At 36.2% G+C, this 27,901-nt stretch overlaps 1 protein-coding gene across 1 annotated transcript in view; it reads left to right on the forward strand.

The window, feature by feature from the left end:
- Positions 1-27,901, forward strand: part of THSD7B (thrombospondin type 1 domain containing 7B) — a 6,482,604-nt gene that overhangs the window by 1,044,080 nt on the left and 5,410,623 nt on the right. Inside the window, exon 3 of the mRNA XM_044074964.1 lies at positions 20,185-20,469. The gene's annotated coding sequence lies outside the window, so the exon portion shown is untranslated. The remainder of the gene's footprint in view (positions 1-20,184; positions 20,470-27,901) is intronic.

Raw genomic sequence — 27,901 nt, forward strand, 5'->3', positions numbered from 1 at the left:
GGAGGGCTGTGCTACCCACACACCCCCTAATTAAATATACCAACTCTGGGATCACTCTACAGTGCAGAAAAGGGAAGATCCCCAATAACAGTCAAGCAGATTTTTCCCTATGAAAAAATTTGCGGAAGTGGCTGTTTGCGGTTTACATCTTTCATTGTTTAGATGTCGAGCTTTAGGTATTCAATTACCTAAAGATTTGATTATATGATATAGACCTTTAAATCACAGATAAAATCTTCTGTTATTATAATATTCATATTCACTACTAAATAAGCTAACATATATTTAAAAGAATCCATCTTTACAGATAACATAAGCACATAAAGCTATAGTTATGCTTTCTCTTGCTAGCTTAAATCAACAATAGTTAATCTTCCCATTCTTACTAGTGGTACATCTAGTATTGGCAGTGCCCTCCTATATGATACTGCTAATCAAGAACAATGTTCATTTCCCAAATCCCATATTATGTTTTCATCCCATATTTTTTCTGTTTGCAGTCTCTCTAAATTTGTTAAGAATCTTATGTTTTATAAAACAATCATGTCTACATCAAATTTATTGCATCATTGTAATATTTATTTATTTTATTTATTTATTTATTTGCAGTTTGTTAACCAGGAAAGCCCATTGGGCCATGATGAGTCCTTTTTCAGTGGAGGCCTGGGGAGAAAAGCTCCATGTACACTCATACGAAACAAAGTTAAGCAAGAATTAGTACATAATTAATACAAAAATTTATACAGAAAGTATTGCAGGATATTGTAACAGCAAAAATGTGCAGAAATTATTAAAATTTTTACAACATCATGAATAGGCATCTACTGATACAGAGATAGGAGTAGTGGTTGGATTTGTGTAGTGTGCCATAAGTTTAGATGTTGAAACCTTGAGAGATAAAAAGCATTCTGTTATTAGAGCAATAACATATACCTGTACTATATAGGGTGTAAAGGGAGAAGATAATTGTCAGATAAAGATGAAGGAGGAAGAAAGGATGACTGGTGTTGGGTAGAGTTTTGAAAGAGAAGGATGAAGGATGTGGGATAGAGGGGAGATTAGGAGGGGTGGGAGCAGGAGTGCTCCAAGAAGAAGAGAGATAAGAATGGAGTAAAGATTTAAAATTGGAGATCTCCATATTATTAGACTTTCAAGTTCTACTAATCCTATTAATTCTTTATTCTTTGATAAGTTAGATAGTGAAGGATAGTCTAATGGATCTTATATTTAATATTCTAGGAATTATGTGAATTCCATGTAGTTAATGGAATTATTGTCTTTAGTTTATTACGTTTTTTCCTTTTTCACTTTTTATCATACCATAAATATTGGTTTCAATTCTGCAAAAAATTACAGGCGGTATCCTTATGTAATAGTTATATTGACTTATGTTGATAATTATATTGTTGTCTTAACATATTTTATAGGTGGATTTAACTCTGTTATCTTTTAATGCCAGTGGCTTAAATAATCCAAGGAAAAGATCTGATCTGCTTCATTATTTAAAAGCAAGCAAGTCTCAAGTTATATTCCTTCAAGAACCAAACTTAAAATGAAGATAATAGTGTATGTAATCCAACTAATTATTAAATTTTGGCAAAGTACACATTTAAAAGCAAGAGAAGAGTGATGATTTTATGGAAAAAATGATCTCACCACACATCATTCATAAATATGAGGACCAAGATGGCCTCGTAACTCCTTTTAAAATAAAACATAATAACAGATTATTAACTCTAGTAAATATGTATTGGTTTCCTGGGATAAGTCAAAATTTACATAAAAAGCATATAAACATTGTTCTTAATGAATACAAAGGCACCTTACTAATAAGTAACTTCAGTTTATTATATGATTAAGATTCTAGTAATGATCAAAAACATATGATTAAGATTTTAGTAATGAACAAAACTAAGAATGACTTCAACTGCAAAAGTCTTTAAAACTGGATTGAAAATTTCATCTTAAAAGGCGCATTCACTCAGAGAATTCAAATCATTCTTTAATTATTCATATAAATATGCTACACAAACTAGAATTGATAGAATACTAGTATCCCAGGACATAATTTGAAAGATATCCACGTTCACTATCATACCCTCTCCTATTTCCAATCACAAGCAATGCCTTTATTCTAAAATGCCTTGCATTAACTTATTTAATCACAATACATTCTTGTATAATAAAATCAAAAGATTGTAAACAAAATCAAAATATTCTAAACTCTGGCTTCTTTGTGAACCGACTCGGTATGTTGAAACAAATAGTACTAATGGAGTTAATATAGCTATGATCTAAGACTCTTTAAAAGGTTATATTTTTGGTAAAATTCTAATTTGCGTTAAGTCAGAACTATCAAACATGCAATCACAGCTTCAAGAGACTAAAGCTAAATATAAAGCAAATGATAAGTCTGTAATAAAAGTAAAAAAGTCTAAATAAGAGCTACATAGATATATTATCAGATAATACAGCCATAGCTTTCGAAAATGTTAAAGTAGCCTCTTATGCTACGTCTCTCAAACATATACACAAGCTAACTAAAACTATAAAAATACAACCAAAAAGCAATAACATCTTAGAAATAAAAGATATTAATAACAAACCATACACAGACATTAGGGATAACTTTGATGCTTTCAGATGACATCACAAATCTCAAAATCCAAAATTGAAGGCATTGTCCCAGATATAAATCTTTATATAGTATTTTTTTACAAAGATGCCTTTGAACTAAAAAAAATGTACACAAGGAGATCACTTTTTAAAGAGATCTCAAACAAAATCAAACAATTTATACCGAATAAATTCCCAGGTGCAGATAAGCTAATATTGAAATTTCTTTTTTTTTTTTTTGAAAACAGCTTTGTTGATTTAAATAAAAAAACAGATATTACCATAGAATCGTAAAATTTTCAAATTGAGTATTAATAAACTAAAATAATAAAACATAACTAAAGTATTTATAAAGACGTTCACAAATGTACAGTATATGAGTATTGGTATATATTAACTGTTTACAAAAATGTCAGATTATTTTTCTAATAAGTCACATAACTTATTCCACATATTATATAAGGCTTTATTCCTAGTAGTTCTTGATTAAATGGTCAACCTTTACAAATGACAGACTACAATGAGGAGGTTTTTAAATTCTTGAAATGAGGGAGAAATATTTCCAGTTCCTTGTTGTGGTTTTTCTAGCAACTGCTAATATAGACCAACTCAGAGGGTGTTTCATTTTCCTAATGCATTCAGGAACTGGTGTATTAAATAAAAGTGATTTGGGTAGTATAAAGTTATCAAAGAAAAAGACTTGCAGAAAGATATTGATATCTTCCCAATATTTTTTAAGTTTATACAATCAAAAACATATGTGACAAATTGGCTTTGACTTCCTTTTTACATCTGCAACATGTAATGTTCTTCTTACTAAATTTACTTAAAGGGGTAAGGAATGATCTGTAGATATATTTCCAAGAAAATAATCTTTGTTTAGTTGATGAAGTGGTTAAACTGGCAGATTGTAATATATTTAGTTTGTCTTGGTCATTAGGAAGATAATTATTAAAAGAAAATAAGTAATTCCAGTAGCTATCAGGATAGATATCTAAATCAAATTTAATTGCTTTCTATATGTGTGATAATTTGTTTTTAATAGGAAATTTATGTTGTGTGGATAACATCAAATAATACAATAGTTTAGGTATTGACTTTTTTATTATTGTGGACATTGAATCAAGTTTATTTAAAAGGTAATGTTTACATTCTTGTAAGTCTATCGATAAAAGTGTATCAATTTCAAATTCAACTTTGAGATAGTCAGTTGATTTCAAATCATCATTTATCATCTAATACCAGTATATTAAATGTTTTTGTTTGAATAATGACATATTTTTGTAATCAGATGAGAAAATAACTCCTTAAGTGCAGGCTATGGAAAAGGAGAAACAACCAATCCTTATATATAGTAGACTTATAATATTAGAAATTTCTAAATTATACTCAGTCTATTGTCTCACTTTTCCACAAAACTATTATACAGGTTCATACACAAGATATTTCCCCCCTCATGGAAATATTCACTAATCAAGCCCATACCAAAATAAATTAAAAATTCTCAGTTTGGCTCTTCATACAGACCCATATCACTTCCAAACAATGCTGTTAAATTTTCATGTCTGTCGTTTCAGATCAATTTAAATCAAACAATATCACAAATCATTAATTTCAGCCAAAATGTCTTTGTATATCAAAGACAAACTCATGATAATATTTTAAGATTATTAATCCTTATATATTTTGTAAACAGAAATAACAAGTCTTTTTATAAGCCTGGACATTGAAAAGGCCCCCTAATTCTTTAAATTGGAATTATTTATTTAAAGTCTTAGAATTATTTGATTTTCCTTTATGAAAAATATTTATAAAGATAACAAAGCTTACATTAAATTAGGGCTTTTCACATCTAATTCTATTTCTCTGACTAAGGATACCAAGCAGGTTTGTCCCCTTGCATCTATTCTATTTAATATAGCCATTGAAGTTCTAGCAATTTTAAATTCAAATAACACAAACATCAAAGGTATAGAAATTTTAAAAATTATGCTTCCAAAATTATGCTTTTTGCCAGTGATGTACTAGTAACACTTCCCAACTCAAGATCAACTTTAGAAGGCTTAGATTTTAAACTCCAAAGAAAACTGACAAACCACTAAATAAAAAAAAGACAAAAAAGTGGAAACAAACTGTTTTTTGTATGTTAGTGCTTTTGTCAAGTTTAATAATTCAACTTCTTCAGACAAACAGAACAACCATATCAGATACACTTAAATACCAAATACAAAATCACATGATCAAGGGTAAAAGTCACATTACCAAGCAATGTTTAACTTTTAAACTGACCACATTACTTTTCTGAAAAAAAAATTGAATACATATAAAGTCATTTAAAACATCAACTGCTAACTGTTTCACGTACATTCTCAGAATCATATCATTTTCCCATTACTACTGAATGTTTTCCATAAAATGTTTTCCTTTAATTCATTTGAAAGTTTTCCCATTGTGTTCTACTTACTTCTTTATAACCACAATGCATTTCTAACAATGATATTTCTTTCATTGTGAATTGTTTTCCTCCTATCTTTACACCAACTCGCAGACCTATGTTTTTGTCCTTATAATGTCATACTACATAAAGTACAGCTCCTTTCACCCATAAACTGTTTTTAATTGTTATAATAATAATATCATCTGCATATGTCATAAAAGCTGCAATGTCTACACCTTTTTGCATTACATTCATTTTACAATTCACCTCATTTACTACTATATTCATAACTAAAGCTGTTAGTGAAAAGGACTTAAGCTCCAGCTTGTTAATGAGCTACTTCCTGTGACAAAGGTGCAGGGTTTGAATCGTTCTACCTTCATTTACCTACTGTGTGACACTGAGAAAGTCAGTTAATCTGACACTACTTTGGGCAATTTGGAATTTGGACTATGCTCTTTAATGGTCTCCTGAACTGCATGCCTAGTAACTATGATTTTGTTAGGGGTGGGATGTTGGCATAATGATTAAGGTCTTTACCTTACAGATACAAAGTGCAGGGTGTGATTCTCAATGAGGTAATTGGCTGGGCTTAAAATGGAAGACAAAGGCAATTAGCCTAACACTAATCTATAAATCTGTAAACCTATAAAGCAAGTAAAATACAACTCATAGGTCATACTTATATTATCTCTTTACTCATCTCTATTTATTTACTTAAACAGCCATTTATCAGAATTCGTAATTAATTATTACTATACTCTGCCATACAAACATTATGTCCCATAATATCTCATGCTATACTGTATCAAAAGCTTTTTAATACCACTTATCATAAGTTTTACATCCTCTTTTCTATGTAAAATATCATCCACAATTTCTTTTCCTACCACTAGCAATTCCTGAGATTCCTTTCCTTTCATACCATATAAACTTTCTTCCACTATATTTGCCATCTTATTTTCCAATCGTTTTGTATTATATTCATAAATATCTTATAATCTGTAATAATTCATGGGTTCATAGTTCAGTACTAGGTTAGCTGCCATTATGAGCCATTTTAAGCCTAGCCAATGTCCCTTAAAGAGGAGCATGAAACCCTGCATCATGTGTTTGTGAGGTAAACACCTTAGCCATTATGCTAATCCCTCCTCCCCCAATATTATTGATCTGCAATTTTTTATATCTTATCTCCTTTTTTCTATATAAATTGTAACATTCTACTACACAGTTCCATATCGCCAAAACATTTATTTAACCATTCATTCTGAATATGTAACAAATATTCTTTTGGCCATTCCATTAATTAATATATTTCATATCCTATTCCATACAGGCATGCTACCAAATTTATATTTACCTGTCTAAGCCCTGTATCCAACTTACGCAGAATAATCTCTTTTTCAGCTTCCTTATTTACTTGAGCTGAGATTTTTTTTTACTTCCCATATTTTATTGTAGTCTTTCTTTTTTAAACATTTCTTCCACATAATGACCTACAGTTTCCTAAACCATTGTTTATTTCTACCTCTCCTTTCTTATTTTTTTCATTTCTCTCATTACAGTTCCATCCTCATTCACTATTTTACTTAAGTATGCTGATGCTTCTTCCTTTTTTCATTGTAGTAAACATCTCTTTATAACAAATCCTTAATTTTTCATTTCTAGTGTGTAATTTGTTTTCTTTATCATAGTATTGTCTGTCATTCTTTGCTAAATTTTCAAAAGCATTTTCATATGTCTCCACATATCTTTCTTTATCCATCTTCCTTATTTTACTCTGCCATTGTAATTTTTTTGTATTTTCCATCTAACATAAAAAGCCTTCACAGTAGCATGATCTCTCCCTAATTGTATAATTTTTCTTTATCCTTTTCTTATTCCATTCTATTTCATTTTATTTCTATTTCCTTTCCTATTTTATATTGTGCTTTATTTTCATGTATTTACATCCATATTGCCAAATGATCTGTAAATCCTGTTACAACTGCTTCTCTTTCTGCTATAATCATTTTTTCAGATATTGTAAAAATAATCAGCTTTTGATTTAAGGATACCTCTTCTATATGTCCAGAATGTTCTATTCCATATAGCCAATTCACCACATTTCATAACTTCTAACTTTTTCTTATATTTTTCTTTTCTTTTTTGTTTATCCTTTAAATCAAAACCTGACACCTAAACAGCAAAAGCTGTAAACTGCAAACGGCCACTTTGCAAATTTTTTCAAAGGGAAAAAATTTGCTTGGCTGGGCAAAAACAAGTGTTGGGGGTTTGCCCCAACACCCCATGTGGAGGGCTGTGCTACCCACACACCCCCTAATTAAATATACCAACTCTGAGATCACTCTACAGTGCAGAAAAGGGAAGAGCCTCAATAACAGTCAAGCAGATTTTTCCCTATGAAAAAATTTGTGGAAGTGGCTGTTTGCGGTTTACATCTTTCGTTGTTTAGATGTCGAGCTTTAGGTATTCAATTACCTAAAGCTTCGATTATATGATATAGACCTTTAAATCACAGATAAAATCTTCTGTTATTATAATATTCATATTCACTACTAAATAAGCTAACATATATTTAAAAAGAATCCATCTTTACAGATAACATAAGCACATAAAGCTATAGTTATGCTTTCTCTTGCTAGCTTAAATCAACAATAGTTAATCTTCCCATTCTTACTAGTGGTACATCTAGTATTGGCAGTGCCCTCCTATATGATAGTGCTAATCAAGAACAATGTTCATTTCCCAAATCCCATTTTATGTTTTCATCCCATATTTTTTCTGTTTGCAGTCTCTCTACATTTGTTAAGAATCTTATGTTTTCTAAAACAACCATGTCTACATAAAATTTATTGCATCATTGTAATATTTTTTTATTTTATTTATTTGCAGTTTGTTAACCAGGAAAGTCCATTGGGCCATGATGAGCCCTTTTCAGTGGAGGCCTGGGGAGAAAAGCTCCATGTACACTCATACAAAACAAAGTTAATCAAGAATTAGTACATAATTAATACAAAAATTAATACAGAAAGTATTGCAGGATATTGTAACAGCAAAAATGTGCAGAAATTATTAAAATTTTTACAACATAATTAATAGGCATCTACTGATACAGAGATAGGAGTAGTGGTTGGATTTGTGTAGTGTGCCATAAGTTTAGATGTTGAACCCTTGAGAGATAAAAAGCATTCTGTTATTAGAGCAGTAACATATACCTGTACTATATAGGGTGTAAAAGGAGAAGATAATTGTCAGATAAAGATGAAGGAGGAAGAAAGGATGACTGGTGTTGGGTAGAGTTTTGAAAGAGAAGGATGAAGGATGTGGGATAGAGGGGAGATTAGGAGGGGTGGGAGCAGGAGTGCTCCAAGAAGAAGAGAGATAAGAATGGAGTAAAGATTTAAAATTGGAGAGGTTTTGTGTTGTTTGGCTATGGGGGGGGGGGGTGAGTTCCACCTTCGTGCTAGGGAAAATGACAATAGAAGTTGTCATTCCTTATTTACTTGAGCTGAGATTTTTTTTTACTTCCCATATCTTATTGTATTCTTTCTTTTTTAAACATTTCTTCCACATAATGACCTACAGTTTCCTAAACCAATGTTTATTTCTACCTCTCCTTTCTTATTTTTTTCATTTCTCTCATTACAGTTCCATCCTCATTCACTATTTTACTTAAGTATGCTGATACTTCTTCATTTTTTCATTGTAGTAAACATCTCTATATAACAAATCCTTAATTTTTCATTTCTAGTGTGTAATTTGTTTTCTTTATCATAGTATTGTCTGTCATTCTTTGCTAAATTCCCAAAAGCGTTTTCATATGTCTCCACATATCTTTCTTTATCCATCTTCCTTGTTTTACTCTGCCATTGTAATTTTTTTGTATTTTCCATCTAGTTAACATAAAAGCCTTCACAGTAGCATGATCACTCACTAATTGTATAATTTTTCTTTATCCTTTTCTTATTCCATTCTATTTCATTTTATTTCTATTCCCTTTCCTATTTTATATTGTGCTTTATTTTCATGTATTTACATCCATATTGCCAAATGATCTGTAAATCCTGTTACAACTGCTTCTCTTTCTGCTATAATCATTTTTTCAGATATTGTAAAAATAATCAGCTTTTGATTTAAGGATACCTCTTCTATATGTCCAGAATGTTCTATTCCATATAGCCAATTCACCACATTTCATAACTTCTAACATTTTCTTATATTTTTCTTTTCTTTTTTGTTTATCCTTTAAATCAAAACCTGACACCTAAACAGCAAAAGCTGTAAACTGCAAACGGCCACTTTGCAAATTTTTTCAAAGGGAAAAAATTTGCTTGGCTGGACAAAAACAAGTGTTGGGGGTTTGCCCCCAACACCCCCTATGTGGAGGGCTGTGCTACCCACACACCCCCTAATTAAATATACCAACTCTGAGATCACTCTACAATGCAGAAAAGGGAAGAGCCCCAATAACAGTCAAGCAGATTTTTCCCTATGAAAAAATTTGCGGAAGTGGCTGTTTGCGGTTTACATCTTTCGTTGTTTAGATGTCGAGCTTTAGGTATTCAATTACCTAAAGCTTCGATTATATGATATAGACCTTTAAATCACAGATAAAATCTTCTGTTATTATAATATTCATATTCACTACTAAATAAGCTAACATATATTTAAAAAGAATCCATCTTTACAGATAACATAAGCACATAAAGCTATAGTTATGCTTTCTCTTGCTAGCTTAAATCAACAATAGTTAATCTTCCCATTCTTACTAGTGGTACATCTAGTATTGGCAGTGCCCTCCTATATGATACTGCTAATCAAGAATAATGTTCATTTCCCAAATCCCATTTTATGTTTTCATCCCATATTTTTTCTGTTTGCAGTCTCTCTACATTTGTTAAGAATCTTATGTTTTCTAAAACAACCATGTCTACATAAAATTTATTGCATCATTGTAATATTTTTTTATTTTATTTATTTATTTATTTGCAGTTTGTTAACCAGGAAAGTCCATTGGGCCATGATGAGCCCTTTTTCAGTGGAGGCCTGGGGAGAAAAGCTCCATGTACACTCATACAAAACAAAGTTAAGCAAGAATTAGTACATAATTAATACAAAAATTAATACAGAAAGTATTGCAGGATATTGTAACAGCAAAAATGTGCAGAAATTATTAAATTTTTTACAACATAATTAATAGGCATCTACTGATACAGAGATAGGAGTAGTGGTTGGATTTGTGTAGTGTGCCATAAGTTTAGATGTTGAACCCTTGAGAGATAAAAAGCATTCTGTTATTAGAGCAATAACATATACCTGTGCTATATAGGGTGTAAAGGGAGAAAATAATTGTCAGATAAAGATGAAGGAAGAAGAAAGGATGACTGGTGTTGGGTAGAGTTTTGAAAGAGAAGGATGAAGGATGTGGGATAGAGGGGAGATTAGGAGGGGTGGGAGCAGGAGTGCTCCAAGAAGAAGAGAGATAAGAATGGAGTAAAGATTTAAAATTGGAGAGGTTTTGGGTTGTTTGGCTTTGGGGGGGGGGGTGAGTTCCACTTTCATGCTAGGGAAAATGACAATAGAAGTTGGCCAGGAGTATATAATGGTTTATACACTTCAAGGAGGTTTTGGTAGACCTGAGAGGTTGGTCAGGAAGATGTATAGTAAGGGTGGAGGAGAGGGAGGGACATTGAGATGACTTGAAAATGAGTTTATGGGCAGAAGTGAGTTGAATTTATGAGAGGTAGTTGGGGAGATCAAGCCACTTCAAGGAATGTAAGGAATCACAGTGGTGGGAGAAGGATTTAGAGCTGGTAGCAATCTTGGAGATTTTATTGTAGCAGGATGCTAGTTTAGCTTTAAGGGTGGCTTGAAGTTTGGTAAGGATGAGTGCCCCATACATGAGAGAGGGGGAGGATGTAAGTGGTACAGAGGGTAAGCTTATATGAAGAGGTGAGATAGTGATTGTGATGATAAAGCTTTCCGAGTTTCTGCTGAGTTTTCTTGATGTTAGTTTGAAGGTGGATGTCAAACTTTAGTTGTTAATTGATGACGACACCAAGAAGCTTAGTGTGGGGGACAATTTCAATGGGAGTTAAGTTTTGGCTTACTACAGAACAGGAGATTTTGTCTTTTATGGTGTTTCTGGATGGGGTAAAGATCATGAGTTTGGTTTTAGATGCATTGAGAGCTAGATGAGTGCTTAGCATCCATGTCCCAGTGCTGTTAAAGGGTTCCTGAGTTACTTGCCTGAGTTTGGGGAGAGACTCAGCAGAGCAGATGATGGTAGATTCATCTGCGTATTGGGCACATTTAGAACTTGGGATTCCCTGATGAAAGTCATTAATGAAGATGTTAAATAGTAAAGGGCCTATGATAGATCCTTGTGGGATGCCTGTTGTAGTGTTGAGGTATGAGGAGATACAGTTATTCCACTTGATGGCTTGTTGTCTACTTGAGAGGTAGCTGGAAAACCAGTTGATGGATGAAGAGGAAAGATTAAGGTGGGAGAGCTTGGAGATAGAAGTAGGGTATGGGAAATGGTATCAGAGACTTTAGATAAGTCTAAGAAAAGGGAATATATGATATTTCCTGATTTGCGAGCACAGTTATTATCAAGGAAGGATAGAAGGGCTGTGGTGGCGCTGTGTCCAGGTTGAAAACCATGTTTTGTTGGGTCCAGGAGATGATTGTCTAGAAGGAAAGGTAGAAGTTGTAGGTGAATACATTTTTAAGGATTTTTGAGATGGGGGAGAGAATGGCTATGGGGTGGAAGTTGGAGATGTCAGTGTTGTTGCCTCATTTGTGCAAGGGAATGATGGAGGCTTTTTTCCACAGAAGGGGTGCATAGGATGCATAGGATTCTTGTATGGAATGATAAATTATAATACAGATGGGGAGACACACTGAAGTAATATACATAGTGCATATTGACGGTATGATTGGATGTGGAGATCTTTTATATGTATGGCGCACATCTTTTGCATATACATCCGATATGTGGTATTTTGACTGTAGCTGCCTGTCTGCAGCAGTTAATTGAGTATGCCCTTTACTTCAATCTGAATATAGTTTAGTGCAGTGCATGGTGAAATTATAGCTATGTTTACAATAGGGGGTCATACTTGGCAGCTCACAATACATTGTTATAGTTAAATTTGCATTATCCTGTATGGTAACTGTGATAAAAGTAAATGATTCTTAATGTTTCCACGTGTCTGATGGTCTGTACAGGGTGCCTGTGATACTGTTAAAGGATTATTTCGGTAGCCAAAGGTCTGCAGTGCCTGCACATGTAATAGAGTGTGTATCCTTATTGTTTGTATTTAGCTTGTAACGTGATTTCATGAAAATGTCCATGGCTGTTAGCCATAATGGATAGAGTGTGATATAGTGTAACTGTGTAGATCCATTACTGGCAGACGTTCCTAATGACTACATTGAATTGCAGGTTGTGAGTATACATCATGTCACAGCAAAATTCTGTTACAGACTGTCCTGGTGCAATTGGCACAATGTATCAAACTGTATTGTCCCAAAAGGGTCGGAAAATGCTTAGTGTTGATGGATAGCAGTACTATCTGGAGAAATGTACAGATAGTATGAGGTACTGGTGTTATACAAGGTAAAACAGTGACCGGTGTAAGGGTCATTATATTACAGAGGAGTGTCTTGAGGATGAGAAGTTGGAGAAAAGTACTGCACATTTTCACCGGCCAGATATAGTACAGCATGAGGAAAGGAAGGTACGGCAGGCTATTCAGCGAAGAGCAGAGCAGACTATGGAAGATCAGTGTAGGATAGTCAGCGAGATTTTGGCAGGCACATCGACTGATGTTGTTAATAGTCTGCCTAATACTGATGCTCTTAAGCAGACGGTACATAGGCTACGTCGTAAGAATAGAATGTCCATCATGTGTAGCCTTGAGTCATTCACTCAGCTAACGGCTGGTATGTTATCAATTAAAAATGGAACATTCATTGTGCATCACACACATATAGGCAGTAATGCAGTGAATATAGTAATACTGACAACTGAGGGAAATCTGCGGATGTTTTGTGCTTCAGAATTCATACTGGTAGATGGGACCTTTCCTATAAGTACTAGGGAGTGCAGACAGGTGTATACCATCCATTGCAGTATCACATGAACATCAGAAGGCAAGGTTATCCCTGTGGTGTATGGCATTTTGCCTTCAAAGACAAAAGAATGTTACGATCAGTTCTGTTGTACAGCTATGTAATAATTTTCAACTGCTGTTACAGCCAAACATGATTCTGAGCGATTTTGAGAAGGGAGCAGTGAACTGTATAGCTAGGATTTTTCCTGACAGTATGCCTAAAGGCTGCTGGTTCCATCTCTATCAACTGCTATGGCACCAAATACAAAAGTTGAGATTGGCCTCCTTAGGTGGGAATGATACACAGTTTGCATTACTGTGTAAGCAGATATTAGCATTGGCATTTGTATCACCAGGAGGAATTCTGCATGTATGCTCCACATTTAAATTTGGTCACTTAGCACGGGAGAAATATTTTATGTATACAGCGGGTTTCTGAGGAGAAATAACACTTACATTGCTGTTTGGAAGAAAAGTTCATGGATATGTGTTGTAAATATCACAGGGGTCGGAAAAATGCACTCGGGAATCTGAAAAACTAAAAACTCTTTCGGTGATGGAAAATTCGAAAACAATATGTCTAATGTCGAATTTTCGCATATTATATACAATTCAACATTATAATCACTTTCACATTATTTTCAACCAATTAATTAGATAAAATGACAGGTTTATATTATGAATTTCGATTATATGATAGTAAACCTTATAAATATTTATATATATATATATATATATATATATATATATATATATATATATATATATAATATATATATATATATATCTATGAGTCTACTTTGTTTCATTGAATCTCATTTCACTGAATTTCATTTCACCCCAACCACATCGCTGAAGACTCATTTCACTGAATCTCATTTCATTGAATTGCAGTTAGTATATTTGGCACTGTGTAGAGTACTGTAAAGCAAGTAAAATGTATATGACCTTTTCCCTACTGTCGTGCCATCTTGGAGTTACTATATGTAGTTGGGGGGCGCAGCTCACCCCCACATCAGGTGGTGTGGGGGGCAGTCCCAACCTTGTTTGTTTTATATTGTATTTTACCACAAACTTCAAAACAATACATTTTAGACAATAGACATGTATGGTTGCAACACCAATGACTAACTCTCTCCAGAAGACAATATGTACTCAAACTAACTGGGGGAGCTATGCCCCCACACCCCCCAATGTGGAGGGCTGTGCCCACCACACCCCTAACTATATGTACTAACTATACCTTATACTTGCCTTACAGTGGTGGTGGTGGTGGTAGTACTCTATACACAGTTTCATATATACAAACTGCAGTTCAGTGAAATGAGTTTTCAGTCATTTGAGTTTTCAGCGAAGTGGTCAGGATGAAATGAAATTCAGTGAAATGAGATTAAATGAAACAAAGTAGACCCATATTGTGTGGCTCTATTTCAGAAGACTGACAGAAAAAAACACTGAATCCCAAATACTGAAAACTCAAAATACTGATGGATGGAATTTGCCCATCTTGGAGTTGGTATATATCATTAACCCCCCTGCACACCTCATGTGGGAGTCTGTGCCCCCTACATTAAACATGTTTTCAGTATTTTGAGTTTTCAATATTTTGGGATTCAGTCATTACATCTTTCAGTATTTTGGCAATCAGTCTTTTGGTAGGTCAGTCTTCTGAAGGAGACACACACACATTATATATATATATATATATATATATATATATATATATATATATATATATATATATATATATATATATATAGATATATATATATATATATAAATAAAGATAAATATGTATTACATAGATACAATAGATATATGTAGCTATATATATATATATATATATATATATATATATATATATATCTATATATGTAGCTATATATATATTTATATATATATATGTGCATGTGCGTGTGTGTGTATGTATGTGTGTGTAGTGTGTGTGTGTGTGTATATATATATATATATATATATGTATATATATATATATATATATATATATATATATATATATATATATATATACAGTGCCACTTCATATCGTCGAATTATCATTTCATCAAATTGCAAAACATCGAGACTAAATAGTTGAAAACTCATAACATTGAATCACAAATCATTGAAAACTATAAAGCAACTAGAAATAACATCCCAGACACTGTTTACTATGTTTATGCAGGGGGGCAAACTCCCCTGCACTCCCCATGTGGGGGGGCTCTGCCCCCCACACCCACTGTAAATTAAATATACCAACTCCAAGGGCGCACTACAGTAGGGTTAGGAAATTACCTTTTTCCCCCACTGTAGTTCAACCTTGAATTTGGTATATTTAATGTATGGCGGATGTGGTGGGTGGAGCCCCCCATATGGGGGGATGTAGGGGGGCAAAAACCCTGTGGGATGTTATTTCTAGTTGCTTTATAGTTTTCAATGATTTGAGATTCGATGTTATGAGTTTTTGACGATTTGTGTTTTTGATGATTTGGTCTCTATGTTTTGCAATTCGATGAAATGATAATTTGACGATATGAAGTGGAACCATATATATATATATATATATATATATATATATATATATATATATATGAAGATATCCTTTATAGTGGAATTCTCCTTTACCAAAGGGTTTAGGTGTGTGTGTATATATATATATATATATATATATATATATATATATACATATATGAGTTTGTGGTAGAGTTAAGATCCTCTATAGAGATTGTTTTCCTAGTGGGAGGGAGGGAGGGGTTAGAGGCTAGAATGGTATAGTTCAATTTTATTTGATTTTGTATGTGCTTATTTATTTATTCATTATTCAGTAATAATTGAAGGTTTGAAGAGCGTATTTTTATTGTACTTATGTTTTAATCCTTTGGCAATTACACCTGAGCTCAATGGTTGCAGGTTTTTATTGTGCTTTATGTTTCAGTGATTTGGCAATTATAGCTGGTCTGAATGATTGTAGAATAGACTATAGATGGTTTCATTTTTTTATTGCATTTTGTTGAGTAGTTGTGCATTATTTTTAAGTGGATACCATGAGCTTACCAAGAAAGATTGAATACCTATCTGCAAAGAGGTAGATGTGATGGTCAGATTGACATGAGAGAACTAACACAATGAATTGTGGGTGTTGCAGTGGGGTTTCTCTTTCTCCGAACAATGATGACCATGGAAACCCATTCATTCATTCCTGTAATCTTGACTTAATGGACTTCAGCAAAACAGCCTTCATGGAATGGAAAAATATCAAGTTTATTTTAATATTTAAAACAATTTTATGTAATCCTTGTTAAGGGAGACTTCTTGATTCCTGTACTTACAGCATTCCTTCCTTTTTTAGCTACAGTTTTTCCCACTTCCTTTTGATCTTCAGCCCCTACTCATTTAACTGGCTAACTTGTTCCCCAACTCCAGAGCAAAAATCAAGTGGGAGGGCCATTATTAAGGCAAACATCAGGGATGTCTCATGTTTTTTCTTTTGTGCCTTAACATCCCTGTCCACACATGACACTGTAAGGGAAGGGGACATGAAGTAACCTGACTGCATAGGACATTTTCCTCACTTCTGCAAGGGAGATAGTACAAAAGGAGGAAGCAAAGATAATCCTGAATAATCATGTGATATGGAAAAGAAAACATGCTGAGAAAGTAAAAGAAGGCACAAGAAAATTAAAAATGGAAGTATGTGGTAAGGATTCAGAGTAAAGAAGACAAAGAAATGTACAAGTATGAATTGTGGAACAATGTAATAGCTCCTTTGGGTGTAAACACAGACTAGGTAAGAACATTTATTCTTATTAACAAAGAGACATTTTGTGACATATGTGAGACTTTTTTTTTTCAATGGAAAATTTTCTTGGAGAATATGAAAAAAGAAAGACTAGTGCGCTTTCAGTAAAGTTTTGAAGTGGGTGCATGATGGTACGGAGGTAATTGTGGGTGGGAGGGAGTTCCATAATTTGAGTATGTTGCAAGAGAATAGTGCTTCACCAGCAGAGTTATTGGCTTTAGTGATCTGCAAGTGTTTTTTTGTTGCTGGATCTTAGTGGTCTGGTGGTGCAATAGGGTTGGAGTAGATTCTGAAGGGATGGAACATTTAGTGGATGGTTTACTAGTTTGTGGGCAAGTGAGAGTTGATACCATTGAAGGAGGTGAGGGAGTTCAAGCCAGCCCAGTTTAGCAAGTGAGAGACAGTGGTGACTATGGTAGGATGTTCCTGTGGCGAATTTGGCGATTTTGTTGTAGCAGGTCTCTAGCTTATTTAGATCACATTGCCTTAGGTTGGTATATATTGGAGAGGCACAAAGTAGGGTGGAGATAAGGTGGGAATTTGCTACTGAAATTTTTGCTGCTTTGGTGATTAGATACTTATTTCTGTATAACGCTCCTAGTTTTTTGTGGACTTTTTTTATGGTCATGGATATGTGAATGTCAAATTTTAGTTTATTGTCTATTTCCACTCCTAGCAATTTGGTGTGTTCAGTTGGGTATATAGTGGTGTTGTCTTTTGCTGTGATGTTAAAGTGAGAGTTGTTTTGAGTATGTTTGGTGGGTTGGAAGATGAGTAGTTTAGTTTTGTTTGGGTTGAGTATTAATTGGGCATTGGATAACCAAGTTTCAACAGAGGAAAAGGCTTCCTGTGTGACTTTTTGCAGTTTGGGTAGGGACTGGGCTGAGCAGATGATGGTCAAGCCATCTGCGTATTGTATGAATGTGCCATGTGTGGTGGCAGAAGCTAGATTATTGGTGAAAACAGAGAAGAGTAGGAGTCCAAGGATGGATCCTTGGGGAACCCCTATGGAGACAGGTAGTTGGGGAGATATGTCATTCTGCCATACAGTGGATTGTTGGTGGTCAGACAGGTAACTCTGAAACCAGTTGGTGACGGATTGTGAGAAGGATAGGTTATTGAGGACAGAGATAAATTGTTTGTGTGGGACCATGTCAAATGCTTTAGATAGGTCTAGGAAAGTAGCAGAGGAGAGATAGCCATTGTTTTTATGCTGAAGGATAGTGTTAGTGAAGGAGAGTAAGGCAGTGGTGGTGCTATGGTTTGGTCAGAAACCATGCTGAGTATTGGAAAGGAGGTTGTTGGTAAGGAGGTAGTCTGAGACCTGAGAGTGTATGCATCTCTCTAGTATTTTGGAGAGTGGAGAGACAATAGCTATGGGGCAGTAATTGGTTAGTTCTGTGGAGGGTCCGCCTTTGTGGAGGGGAATTACATGTGATACTTTCCACAGTGTGGGAACGTAACTTTCTGACAGAGATCAGTTAATCAAGATGGATACTGGGTAGGCCAGAGCATTAGCTGCGATTTGTAGGTATTCACTTGGGAGGTTGTCTGCTGCTAATTTGGTGGGTTTAAGTTTAGTTGAGTTTTTTTATGTTGGAGGTAGGTACAGGAGAAAAAGAGAAGGCAGTGGGGAGATTACTAGTTGAAGGTGTGGGTTGGAGGGGAGGGGGATTGTGTTGTTTAGGTAATGATAGTATGGTTTGTGTGAAGTGTGTGTTGAATGAGGTAGCAATATTTTCTGAGGAGTGAGGGATGTTAGGAGGAGGGGTACTGACTTTACCTGGGTGGAGGATGGAGTTTATGGAGGACCAGAATTGTTTGGGGCTTTGTTTGGAGGAGTCTAGGGCAGACTGGTAGTATTGGAATTTGTCCTGTTTTATTAGCTTTTTGACTCTATTGCATAGTTCTAGGAATTTCTGTCTAGTTGAGGGGGTCTTGGTTTTGCGCCAGTGCTCCTAGTCTTTACCCCTGTTTTTCATTTCTGACTTAGTGGTTTTCTGTCGCCATGGGGAGGGTTGTGCTTTGATTCTGGAAAGTCTTATGGGGGCATGGTAATTAAGGTTGCTCAGGAAGGTAGTATTAAAAAATTCAACTGCGTAATCAAGACTGAGGTACTTTAGAGGATGCCAGTTACATTCTTTATCACCTAGGTTCTTAAGTAGTATGACAGGGTGCAGTTTGTGCCATACATCTTTTTTAATTCTTCATGTAAAAAACAAAACACATATTGATGAGCTTAGTGGCTGAAGACAATGTAGGAAAATTAATGTATAGTCAACATCAAATTGTTTAATGACTTAATTTCACTTTTGTAGAACATGAGCTGGGGACATGTTGCAGTAATGTCATCTTTTTGCCTGTGCCGTATTGCATTACGAATATCAGTAGTTTGCCAAAACTATAAATAAAATGCATTCTGTACTGTATGCAATTAGCCTGAATACATGCTGTTATCCTTTCATACCTCATAATATCTAGCAGCACTGCTAGGGTAGAATACTGTAAAAAGGCCATAATGAATGAAATTGGCTGTATGCTAAGGGAGTCATATTCTACTTAATATGCATCAGATGGAACCCTCACTTACCCCTTCTGCAACACCAAGATGGAGCATTGCCAGGTGCATGTCACAACGCCAAATTTTCATAGTAAAAATGATACTGCTGGATAGTGCTTGTGATATGTCCATCATAAATATTATGTAATAGTATGTGAAAGTAGTCATTTCTCTTTCTGCCTCATACCCAATGTGTATATGGCTTTGGGCTGTGCTTTAAACTGTATGAACAATTATTTTTCCTTCAAGTTGACACTAATGAGGAATACACTTTTTTGAATATCTAAAACATAACATCATATCTGTTCACCTCTGATACTGTGAAAAGTGTGAAATGTATCCTGATTAAAGTAAGTGACAGTAGAGTTTTTGTTTTTTCAATGAGTTATACATGTGTATAGCTGAATGATATAGCTTCCTAATTATATTACATGTTTTAAGCAGCTGAGCATATTGGAGTTAAATTGTAAACACATAGTGCAATTAAAATGTTTTCAGTGTTTGTTTATCATTTGCAATATACAGTTTAAAGTATTGATTGTTATGTACTAAAAACAGTTTCAAAGAAATCAGTGACTTAGCATATACCGGTAAGGTGGGTCCCTGTTTTACTTATAAGGTTATTTTTATTTCTTTCTTTCTTGTTCTCTAGAAAGACTGCTTTAGAAGAACTGCTGGCTATTTTACCTGCAGCTGACCGTGGACATACTGATTATTGTCAGGGAGTACTATCAGTGATTTAATAGTCACAGTTTTCATGGAGTGATCAGCCAGAGGCTAACAAGCAGACTGATGAATTATGTATCCTGAGGCAGGAAAATCAATGTTCAATGCTGACATATGCCTGAACTCTTATCAACAAGCTAAAAATAAAGAGGCCGTATACCCATAAATTATTAACTCAATGCAAGTGACAGGTATCTGCCACTCATCTCAGGTATGTGCGCATAGAAATTATGTTTTTCTTGTGTTTTTGCTCTTATGTGACAACACTTGCAGTTTGCAGGTTTTAATTATGTACGTTAGACAAACACATCTTCCCAGGTAGTTGTATGCCTTTTTCCCATCTAATAGGACAAGATGTTTTGTCCAGATAAATAAACATTAATTCACTGATTTTCTAGCTCTGTTGACAAGAAAATATGATTATTATTGAATATATGTGACATGTTAATGTTTGGGTGACTGATTATGCCTGTGACTAGATGGATAGGTTGTGTGGGACATCCACATTAACAGAATTCTAACATTATTATTAGTGGAATCCAAAATATCAAATCATACTTCTCAAATGAACTAATAAACCTTCTGGCCTATAATGTTTTGCAGATTTAGAGAATAAATTGATCATCTAAATACCACTTTAAATCACAAGGCAAATTCACAGAGAAGTGGCAAGAAAATAGAAATCCTGCATAAACTGTAATGCAGAGGTTAAGTCACATGCCTATCCCTTGAACCTGTGAGGCAGAAACCTTAGCCAGTAAAATGTTAAGGTGTAGACATCTACTGAGACACTAAGGCGTATATCTATATGCCGCTTTTACTAATGTTAAGTATGTTATGCCATGATAAAAACTGTTAGACACTTACTGAATTGACATCTTGTTAATATGTTTATATAAATATTTATCCCAGCTTATATGTTTCGGAGCTGACAGATGAACATATCCTGAACAGACTTTATGTATGTATTGCTATCATCCCTCACAAACCAGAATTCTGACCCAAATTAATTACTTTCTATGCTCAGTGCTAATGTAATAGTATTGTAGAGGTATAGAATCTTGACAGAAGTCCAGGGTCTATTTACACTAAAGAAGTGAACCTGTTGAGACTACACACTCAAGTGCGCTAGCCTGTGTTACATATTTATTGCATTTTCCTGCTGTTTTTTTCAAAAAAGAAAAAAAAAACAAAAAAATTATTCTTGTTTCCCGTCTTTCCTGACCTAGAGTCATCCAAATGCAGGCTTTGGTGTATTCTGGACTTTTGGAAAGTTCCTGTGTTGCCCATTTCCTTTCTTGAATAAAGGGAGGCTTCTTTGTTTACCAGTGGCAGTGGGGAGCTTAGAGCAGCCTATCTATCCCTGGAAGAGTGTTCCCAGCACAAGAATCTGGTAGTCTATTGGCCATTTTGGGCCAATTTCTAGCTCTTTCAAGTCTCCCTGTATAAAACCCGCTTTGGTGCGGATTTTGCCCTTGTTACTACTCAGCCTAGCTCCCCGTGGTCCTGCAGAGTGGTGCTAGCAGCAGAGAGGCTAAAAGAGCGACTGCTAACCTGATAAGTGTTTTTTTTCCTGATACTACCTGGACGACTGTCCGATCTAGCTAAACTGCAAGTATTTCTGCTTCTTGAACTGTTTTAAACTGTTTAAAGTTGTTTTTGCACCTGCACTTTTAAAGTTTGTCCTGTTTGTTGCATTTACCTGTTAAGGCTACACACTCAAGTGCGCTAGCCTGTGTTACATATTTATTGCATTTTCCTGCTGTTTGTTTCAAAAAAGAAAAAAAAAAATATCCTTGTTTCCCGTCTTTCCTGACCCAAAGTCGTCCAAATACAGGCGTTGCTGTATTCTGGACTTTTGGAAAGTTCCTGTGTTGCCCATTTCCTTTCTTGAATAAAGGGAGGCTCCTTTGTTCACCAGTGGCAGTGGTGAGCTTAGAGCAGCCTATCTATCCCTGGAGGAGTGTTCCCAGCACAAGAATGTTACAACTGCCTCATGTACACAGACAACACTCTCCTCCTCCCAACAAATTCCAACACATGTGAGAGATGCAACCATATAGCCAAACTGGAGGCTAAGCTCTCTCAACTCAGTACTGGCGTAACCAGTCTGGAGGAGAAGGAAACCACACTCACTACAATTCCAGTCTCACATAGACCTACCACGACAGCAAACCAAACACATAAACACACAAAAACATACTCGGAGGCTCTAAATAAAAATCTGTCTAAGCAGCAGAGACCTCCAAAGCAGACACCCAAGCAACCACTACCCCAAAACAAAACACATGCAACACATAGCTGACAAAGCCAGTGTGCCGAACAGTCACAGCCCTTAAGGCTAAACAACACACCTTATACACTTGTAATAGGTGACAGTCGTCAGGCATATTGACGTCCCGCTCACCAGGCTGAACAAGGAGAAGATCACAGTGAGCTGCCTGTCAGGTGCTAGGATCCACCACATAACACAAGCACTCAGGTCACTCCAAGGCAAGTACAAATATGACTCAGTCATTGTCCATGCTGGTGTGAATGACCTGAGACGTACCTCCCTGGACTACATGAAAAGAGACATAGAGGAGCTCTCTGAGCATGTAGCCCAAGCCGGTATGACTCTGACCTTGAGTAGCATCTTACCCTCACCAAGAATTATGCCACAATATGAAGACAAGATGATCAATTTCAACAATTGGCTTAAGTATTGGTGTCATTCAAAGGGGATCCAATGCCTGTCAGCCTGGGATGACATGCTCGACAAGCCACGATGCTTCACTAGGGACGGCTTGCACCTGTCACCCCTGGGCTTTTGGATATTGGCAAAGACTCTTGCCACCCCAATAGTGCCTTTTATAGGCAAGGCTCAAAAGACAAACCCACCTCCATAGGTATCACAAGGGATAAGAAACTAAGAGTAATGCTACTCAATGCCAGAAGTCTAAACCTCAAGATGCACGCACTCAAAACTCTCCTTAGCATGGAGAACATCGATATCTGTGCAGTAACAGAAACCTGGTTCAAAGCTCCCGAGAGCACCCCAGCACTGCGAGGTTATACCTCATGCCATGCTTTTCGGCCCCAAAACTTGGACCGAACCACAAAAGGAGGGGGAGTATCAATATTCATCAAAGATACCCACACCTGCAGGTTGGTGGCACAGCACGAAACATCAGAGACTATCCATGTGCAACTAATGGTGGGTAAAACTGCCTTCCAGTTTATAGCCTGCTACAGACCACCCTCCCAAACCCAGGAGCCCCACTCGGCCTTCCTCTGAACACTGGAAAATATGAAGGTCTCTCCAAACACCATTATATTGGGCGACTTCAACTACCCAAACATAGACTGGGAGCATTACTCTAGCTCCAACACCCTAGCCCAAAGTTTCCTAGAATTTATAAACTCAAATGCTATGGAACAATTTGTTACCACTCCCAGAAGAGGGGAAAACATACTGGACCTGATCATCACCAACATGGGGGCTCTATGCTCCAGACCAGAAGTGTATCCCTCACTGGTAAGATCAGACCATAAACTAATCTCACTGGATATTCACATCCTGACCTCACCCCCTGCCCAGAAAACCACAGTGAAAAACTTCTCTAAAGCAAATTTCACACTCCTCAAAAACGAGATGGAATCCTTCAAAGCCCCCGGGCTTGTGGAAAATACGGCCCAGACCACAGAATCCTTTATAAACGCATTCTATGAACACCTTCAGGAATGCATGGATCATGCAATCCCAAATAAAACCAAGAACCAATCCTCCAAAGGCAAGCGTCCTTTCTGGTGGACCCCAGCCATAAACAAACTATACAATAGAAGGAGGAAGGTACTACATGACAGAGCAAAATCCCAAAAAGGGAAGGCATCTCTGATCAGTATTAGCAAAAAACTACGGTCACTCATAAAATCGTCTAAGGCCAGCTTTGAGAGAAAAATTGCACAGAACACTAAGGATAATCACAAGGCTTTCTTTAGTTATGTTAGGAACCTGGGTGGGAATTCCCAGATATGCTCAGAATTAGTCCAAAATGACAAAAATACACGAACCCACAGACATTGCCAACATCCTAGCTGACAGGTTCAGCAAACCCCCCATCAAAAGGGCAAATAACAATCCCAGCAAGGTGCTGCCCCCCTGGCATCTCAAATGCTCAGGTAAGGGCCGCCCCCTCCAAAGCAAAAACACAGCATCAATGGGATCAGATGGTGTCCCGGCTGTGTCCTACATGAACTCCAAGAAGAGCTAAACCCAAACATAAAACTACTGTTCAATCTCAGCCTAACTACAGGATATGTACCCAAAGAGTGGCGTACAGCAACAGTGGTCCCTCTCCACAAAGGTGGTGCCTCAATGGATCCTGGAAACTATTGCCCCATAAGCCTGACTAGCTTGGTCTGCAAAGCTATGGAAAGGATCATCATGGACCTCATAAAGAAAGATATTGGGGACCTACAGACACTGGATCCTACCCAGATAGGCTTTGTCAAGGGCAGATCCTGCCTCTTAAACCTGGTTGATTTCTTTGAAACAGTCACCAAGGCCATTGACGAGGGGAAGGTGGTCCACACAGCCTACCTGGACCTCGCAAAAGCCTTCGATACAATAACCCACTCGGGCTTTATAGATAAGCTCACCAGCTTAAATATAAACCCCTATGTCACTAGATGGGTTGCAAAGTGGCTCAAGGACAGAACCCACATGGTTAGAATTGCTGGAGCATGTCAGACTCCAAACCAGTTACAAGTGGTGTCCCACAAGGCTCAGTCCTGGGACCTCTCTTGTTCGGTATATATTTCTCGGAGGTACAGGCCAACATGGAAGGACTGTGGCTGACCAAGTTCGCAGATGACTGCAAACTAGGCACCATAATCGATTCTCCAGCCGACACAAGCATCCTACAAAAGAGCCTCATAGAAACAGACAACTGGTGCCAGAGCCATGGCCTCAAAAAGTGTATAGTCATCCCCTTTGGCAAAAACAAAGTGCCCACAAATTACCACATAGGTGGTAATCCATTAAGTACGGAAGAAGTAATTAGGGACCTGGGGACCCAAGTTGATAACAATCTCTCATTTGAAAACGACGTGGCCAACGTGGTTAGAAAAACATTTTATATAGCCCACCTAATCATGAAGGGATTCACATCTAGATCAGAGGAGGTCATCGTGCCTCTTTACTCATCCGTCATCAGGCACATAATTGAGTACAATGCCCCTTTTGGGATGTACCCTACCAGACACCTGCAGCAACAGGAAAGACCCCAAAAGTACCTCACCAAGAGGATCAAAGGGCTCAAATAGATGCCATATGCTGCCCGGTTAAAAAACTCCAGCTCTACTCAGTGGCTTACCGCCTGCTCAGAGGCGATCTGTGCCTGACTTCTAAAGCCATGTCCAACCCGGAATTAATGGACGTGCTGCACCTTAGAAAATCCAAATCCCATCGAGCTACGCGCTCGAGAGACTTGAACCTCAGCACTGAAATAAATAGGGCATGCTGGAGAGACAAATTCATAACCCAGAGGTTCCCTTCACTCTGGAATAAAATCCCAGTCCAGGTTAGGCAGAGTCCCTCATTGACTCTCTTCAAGAGGAATCTTGATGAGTGGATGGGAGATCGTAGGTTTGCCCTGGGTATCACTTCTGTGTCACTGTTAGACAGAGGCACAGTATACTAACCTCGAAAAAGGACATAGCAAAATTAATTTAAAATGGGTGGTGAAAGCCAAACACAGTCTGGCTAGGCTTATAAATGCCCTAGGGCAGATAGCCTAGTATGAACCTATGAGAGGAAGTGAGGGGTATATTTCTTCCTAGCAGGAAATTAAGGAACATGCCATGAGGTGTAGTTCTCATTAATGTATCCGAGATAGTGACAGGGAGCTTAGTGGGAGTTATTTTCTTACTGGGTGGTATGGCTACCTTAGGAGCTATGTCACTTACAAATAGCCCCATGCTGTACTGTTTAATTCCCACCCAAGAAGCAGCATTGATGCGACATGCGGGTATAGAGGCTAGGGAGCTTAAATACATCAGTCCCCTTATGGCCGCCTATATTGTGGCTGTCAGGCAATCAGATCTCAGTTTATTAGGGATAAATGAGATAAGCTGTAGCAGTAAGATCATTTCAGATGGAGAGGGAAAATACACAAGTAAATAAATAATAAAATTGTTTACCTGACATTTTATACAAATGTAGTACTGTGTTCACCAGCAGACTAGACTACTGATTGAAAATATAATATCACTTAACCAGCTGAAGAAGCTTTAAATGTAAGCAGAGTAAATCCATCTTTTCAACTTTTTTAAATATTAGATCTCATAGGTAAGCATACAAAAAAAACAATTAAAAATCCTAAATTAATGTGGTATAAGGAAAGAAAGGCGTGTAGAGGGCTGCAAAAACAGTACAAATGAGGTCATTTAAGTAGACACATATGCATTAAAATTCATTGGAACTTACAATGGCTTGCAGTGGCATTCTTAATTTATATCTCTGATTCCCATATGCAGAAAAGTATACAGTTACTTTTGTCATAATCATTTTATGGTGATTATATCTGACATAAGTAAAGCTAAATTCACAAAGTGTAACTTACCTGAGATAGCTGGAAAACAAAGATAAATCAAAATCATTATTTTTCATCAAGGAAGTTTCTTTTGAGCTCTGTTGGGAGTTTAATACTACCTCCTCATATATGTGTCTGTCTGTCTATTTATCTATCTTACATTGATGCAAATGAGTTATTAAAGCAAGCATCTCTGTACATTTTTTTTTCTTGTAGCACTGCTGACTTTACACACTGTAAATAAAACAGCATTCAGTGATGTGCCACTATATTTCTTTGATGTATATGGACTTGAATGGCAATTAACTTTAAGCAAGTATAAAAGAAATATGAGGTGAGGTTTGTTGATAAATGCCCAAACTGAATCAGATGTCCTCAATCCCCATTTGCTGCTTCCAATTCTGTAAACACAGAGGGCCATTTTTTCAAAAGACTTGCACTCAGTGGAAGTGACTTACTCCGGTGTGTTAGCAAGTCAAACTGAGAGCAAGTCTTTTGGAATTAGGACAGGTTTAATCTGGAGTAACTTACTTACACTGACAGCAGCTCTTTTGGAATCAGGCCCAGAGAGTTTATAACATGTTTTTGCAGTAGCTTTATGTACATCTATAACAAGAACAACACAATTGCATTATCTGATATTTTAAACAGAGATGGGGTGGGTACTGAACACAATATGAAGGTGGGAATTGCTGAAAAGCAACACACGTTTAACAACATTCTGCTACTGAAGTATACCAGGGAAAAATAAAAAAGGTAGTGTGTAACAACATTTGTGCTTGCAGTAAACTATTTCTTAGCACACATTTTCCTTCAGGAAGTGATTGTTAGAAATTTGTTCCAATCTGTCTTATAAAAACATTCTGCCAATGACTAAGTTTCCAGTCTAATAAGAAGATAGAGGAAGGGGGTTTATTATTACTTCTTTAGTTTCTATGATTAACCAAGCATGTATCATTGAGGCATATCCAGGTTTACCAAAACAGCTATAGATAGATACAGTAGGGAAGAAAACAAAGATCTTCTCATTTACAGTTGCTGTTCAAGTTAATAACCAAAGTACTGATG

The sequence above is a fragment of the Protopterus annectens genome, chromosome 6.part0 (genome assembly GCF_019279795.1).
Source record: "Protopterus annectens isolate FY-2018-M chromosome 6.part0, PAN1.0, whole genome shotgun sequence".
Classification (NCBI taxonomy): Eukaryota; Metazoa; Chordata; order Ceratodontiformes; family Protopteridae; genus Protopterus; species Protopterus annectens.